Source organism: Bison bison, unplaced genomic scaffold, assembly GCF_000754665.1.
Source record: "Bison bison bison isolate TAMUID 2011002044 unplaced genomic scaffold, Bison_UMD1.0 scf7180017864256, whole genome shotgun sequence".
Lineage (NCBI taxonomy): Eukaryota > Metazoa > Chordata > Mammalia > Artiodactyla > Bovidae > Bison > Bison bison.
In genome coordinates, this window is record NW_011494828.1 from 715,458 (window position 1) to 720,911 (window position 5,454).

The 5,454-nt window shown below is 44.1% G+C and overlaps 1 protein-coding gene across 1 annotated transcript in view; it reads left to right on the forward strand.

The window, feature by feature from the left end:
• LOC104994360 (chromosome unknown open reading frame, human C1orf228) overlaps positions 1-5,454 on the forward strand; it is a 46,640-nt gene that overhangs the window by 2,155 nt on the left and 39,031 nt on the right. The gene's annotated exons all lie outside the window — the stretch shown is intronic.

Sequence of the window (5,454 nt, forward strand, 5' to 3'; positions counted from 1 at the left end):
GCTTTTAATTCATGGCTGCAGTCACCATCTGCAGTGATTTTGGAGCCCCCAAAAATAAAGTCTGACACTGTTTCCACTGTTTCCCCATCTATTTGCCATGAAGTGATGGGACCAGATGCCATGATCTTTGTTTTCTGAATGTTGAGCTTTAAGCCAACTTTTTCACTCTCCTCTTTCACTTTCATCAAGAGGCTCTTTAGTTCCTCTTCACTTTCTGCCATAAGGGTGGTATCACCTGCATATCTGAGGTTATTGATATTTCTCCCGGCAATCTTGATTCCAGCTTGTGCTTCTTCCAGCCACCCCTTAAACTTCGGTGTTCTACGGGACTCTAGGCACAGCCATCTTCTCTGCTCACTCTCAGATTCTCCCTAAGTGATCTAACCACTGTTGGGATGTTGCCATCACTCCAGTTTAAGCACTCTCAGTTGTGTCCCCTGTCCACATTTCTCTGGAATCTGAGTTTATATCTCAGACAACTGCCACCTCCACTTGTCTCCCACAGAAGGACTCTCACGTCTCTGGCTTGGGAAGCTAGATGAATGGGGTGTCATTACATGGGAAGAGAATACAAGGAGAGGAGTGAGTTTGGAGTGGATGTGTTTGATTGGGGACATGTTGTGTTTGAGGAGCCTGTGCTCAGGAGCCCCAGCAGCAGATGGGGGCCGAAGACAGATGTAGTCCCCATCACGGTGGTAGTTTGAGTGATGGGTGGTAGCATTATTCATCTCAAACATTTTATTTTATTTATTTATTATTTATGTATCTTTGGCTGAGCTGGGTCCTGGTTGCTGTGCACGGGCTTCCTTTTCGTTGCGGTGAGCGGGGGCTACTCTTCATTGCGGTGCATGGGCTTCTCGTTGCCATAGCTTCTCTAGTTGTGGAGCACAGGCTTTAGGCACACGGGCTTCAGTAGTTGCCTCACGGGCTCTAGAGCGCAGCTCAGTAGTTGTGGTGCGGGGACTTAGTTGCTCCATGGCGTGAATCTTCCCAGATCAGGGACTGAGCCCATGTCCTGTGCTTTGGTCGGTAGATTCTTATCCAGTGTACCACCAGGGAAGTCCTCAGACCTTTTTCTTATGTATTTGTCTCTTTGCCTGAACCCTCTCCCTTAAACCTCCTCTTTATTTGACCAATTCCTCTCTATTATTCAGGTCTCAATCCAGGCATTACTTTCCCAGGAAGCCCTTTTCAGAGTCCCAGACTAGTTTATGTTCCCCTGTTAAATATATTCATGGTGCTTTAAACTGAGATATTGATCTCTCTTCCCGCACTGGATTGTAAACTCTACAAGGGCAAGAATCACATCTGTTCTACTCATGTCTGCATTTCTAACGCCTAGCACATGCCTGGCACATAAAGGGTGCTTAACACATGTTTGTTGAACAAGGGAGTGATTGAACCAGAGAACCTGCAACTAAGCAGAACTAAAGGCTTAGGTAACCACAGCTTTCTTTTTTTACAGTTAATCATTGATAAAATTATTAATCAGACTCAGACCTAGGACACAGTCCAAAGGGAATCCTCTGAATACATCTTTGGGTTAACTCCAATGTTCTTAGACTTTAATGTGCATAAAAGAGGTTTTAAATGCAGATAACAAGTGTACTCCCCCACACACAACCCCCAAGTTTTGATTTAGTAGATTGAGGGTGAGTCCTTGGAGTCTTGGTCAGAAAAACGCTGGGTGACTCTGATGCCAGTGATCCACAAGTGGTGTTTTGAAAAACATCAGCACTACCATCTGACTTTGTCCCCTTAACTCGTGACACTAACCTCACCAAGGCTGTCACTAACCTGACAACATTTTCCATTCAACCAAAGGGTGACGCGAGTAAGGCAGAGTCATACGTGTTCAGAGTCAGATCCTAGCTTTATTTAAAACTGTGATATTGATTGATTGATAAATGTGAACCATTTTTAAAGTCTTAATTGAATTTGTTACAATGCTGTTTCTGTTGTTCATGTTCTGGTTTTTTTTTGGTCATAAGGATGTGGGATCTTAGCTCCCCAACCGCAGACTGAACCCTTATCCCCTGCATTGGAAGGTGAAGTCTTAACCACTTGACCGCCAGGGATGTCCCAAAACTTTAATACTTTATTCATCGTGGATATTTGTATTATTTTTCTTTTTTTTTAATAGTGCAGGAAATAGTATTTAGTCACTGAGTCTTTTGATAGGCCCTTAAATTTCATACTTGAGGGAATTCCCTGGCACTTAGATTAAGATTCTCCACTTTCACTGCCCAGGGTGTGGGTTCAATCCCTGCTCAAGGAACTAAGATCCTGCAAACCACGTAGCATGGCCCAAAAAAAAAAAAACCTACCAAAAGAAAGTGAACCACTCGCCTCATACCCGAGCCCTGGCTCTGCTTGACCACTGCCCCTTTTAAAGCTCTCCTCTCCTCTCCCTTCTATCACTGTTTCTCAGTAACCATTACAGTGTCTTTCCTCAGTTCAGTTGCTCAGTCGTGTCCAACTCTTTGCAATCCCCATGGACTGCAGCACACCAGGCTTCCCTGTCTATCACCAACTCCCGGAGCTTGCTCAAACTCATGTCCATCAAGTTGGTGATGCCATCCTCTGTCATCCCCTTCTCCTCCTGCTTCAATCTTTCCCAGCATCAAGGTCTTTTCCACTGAGTCAGTTCTTTGCATCAGGTAGCCAAAGTATTGGAGCTTCAGCTTCGCATCAGTCCTTCCAATGAATATTCAGGACTGAGTTCCTTTAGGATTGACTGGTTTGATCTCCTTGCAGTCCAAGGGATTCTCAAGAGTCTTCTCCAACACCACAGTTCAAAAACATCAATTCTTTGGCACTCAGCTTTCTTTATAGTCCAACTCTGACATCCATACATGACTACTGGAAAAAACCATAGCTTTGACTAGACAGACCTTTGTCAGCAAAGTAATGTCTCCACTTTTCAATATGCTGTCTAGGTTGGTCATAGCTTTTCTTCCAAGAAGCAAGTGTCTTTTAATTTCAAGGCTGCAGTCACCATCTACAGTGATTTTGGAGCCCCCCGAAATAAAGTCTGTCACTGTTTCCATTGCTTCCCCATCTATTTGCCATGAAGTGATGGGACCAAATGCCATGATCTTAGTTTTCTGAATGTTGTGTTTTAAGTCAGCTTTTTCACTCTCCTCTTTCACTTTCATCAAGAAGCTCTTTAGTTCCTCTTTGTTTTCTGCCATAATGGTGGTGTCATCTGCGTATCTGAGGTTATTGATATTTCTCACGGCAATCTTGACTCCAGCTTGTGCTTCATCCAGCCTGGCATTTTGCATGATATATTCTTCATATAAGTTAAATAAACAGGGTGACAATATACAGCCTTGATGTACTCTTCTCCCAATTTGGAACCAGTCTGTTGTTCCACGTCTGGTTCTAACCGTTGCTTCTTGACCTGCATACAGATTTCTCAGGAGGCAGGTCAGGTGGTCTGGTATACCCATTTCTTTAAGAATTTTCCACAGTTTGTTATGATCCACACAGTCAAAGGCTTTGGCATAGTCAATAAAGCAGAAGTAGATGTTTTTCTGGAACTCTCTTGCTTTTTCGATGATCCAGTGGATGTTGGCAACTTGATCTCTGGTTCCTCTGCCTTTTCTAAATCCAGCTTGAACATCTGGAAGTTCTACCACCCCTTAAATGTTAGTGTTTCCAAGAATTCTCTCTTCAGCCCTCTTCTTTTCTTCCTCAATCATTGCACTGGTTAACTGAGGCATTGTATCATTTTTCTCCATATCCTAAGTATTAATCAGAGCACCAGACATTTAGTCGACACTCAGTCAACGCTTATTGAATGAACAACGTGTTTGTTTGTTTGTTTTGTCACACCACACAGCTCGTGGGGTCTCATTTCCCGACCAGAGACTGAAAAGGCAACCAGGGAACTCCTGAACCACACTTTTAATATATAGTTGTATATGCAGTTTCTACACCTGAACTTTATAATTTCCTAACTTTTTGTGGCCTTGTCATACAACAGAGAAAACAGACTGGCTGAAGACACATAGCATTTTGAATGTCTCTTCAAAATGCTGTATTTTGAATCAGTGACCCCCACCCTACTGCTCTCCAGCCCTCTAGTTATGGTGGATTTGAAGGAAAACCAATCAATATACCATCATCATGTTTTATAAAATTGACTACCACCTCCTTCCACCTTAGCTTCAAACCCCTTTTTTAAACTTGAACTTCCAGAACTGATCAGTAAAACTAAGGATGTATATATTATAATGGCAAAAATGATTAGTTACCATATATTGAGTCTTTTTATGCTCTAAGCACTGAACTTTGTGTACCATACGAATATCTCATTTGAGCCTCACACCAAGCCTAATAGGTGATTGGTACTGACCCATTTTATAGATTAGAAGGATGAGCCTTGAAAAGGTTGAATAATTTACTAGTAGGCACAGAGATGGGGAGGGCATGGCAACCCATTCCAGTATTCTTGCCTGGAGAATCCCCATGGACTGAGGAGCCTGGAGGGCTACAGTCCATGGGGTTGCAAAGACTTGGACACGACTGAGCGACTAAGCACAGCACAGCACAGCTACACAGATAGACACTGGCCCCAAATCCAGACATCATCCACTCTACCTCAGGGTCTCCCTGCCACGGTCCCACTTCCAACACCATCTAAGGAGACCGTTTGGCAGGATGGCCTGACAGTAAGAACTCAGACTCTGAGTTAGGCTGCCTAGGTTCAAATACCAGTTCCATCAGTGAACTTGGGGACCTTGTACAGGTCATGATAACCTGTCTGCGGTTATCTCCTCGTGAAGAAAGTAGAAATACTGATAGCATCCACGACAGGGTAACTGAGACCAGGCAGGCAAAGCCGTTCGCACAGGGCCTGGCACACAATGAATGCTTAGCACTTCCTAGCTCCTGCTGATAGCTTGGCAGAAGTGGCAAACTTCTGGAACTAATTGCTGGAAATAATGGACCAGAAATACATATAGTGAGTGGTTATGATAATAAGGCTAGCCTGGGACAGAGGAAAAAGAAGGTGTCAAAAGTTGGTCAGCCCGCACTGAGGAGGCATGGGGCAGGAATGGGGACATGGGTTTCAGGGAAGCAGGGTGATGAGCTGGTAGCCTGGCCCCAGCTACAATGGCAACAGGCAGGGGAGCCTGGCTCCAGAGCAAACACTGTTTTTGCAGTAAAGAGCCTTTCCTAATGAGCCAATCTGTCTCTACTTCTATTGGCACCCTGGGAACCAGGGTGCAGCAGAGATAATTTGCCTCATGCACCCTCCCTCCCCAACAAAGCACCATTACCTCCAACCCATTACATTAGCCTTTATCAGTCTTGGAAGCTCTCAGTCATCCTCCATGAGCTGCAATAATTTCAGCTAATTTCTTAAGTGTTCTAAGAGCCCGTGATGTGTTATGAGCCTAGTAATTGTTGACTGGTTCCTCTTCTGTTGTGGCTTTTTTTTTT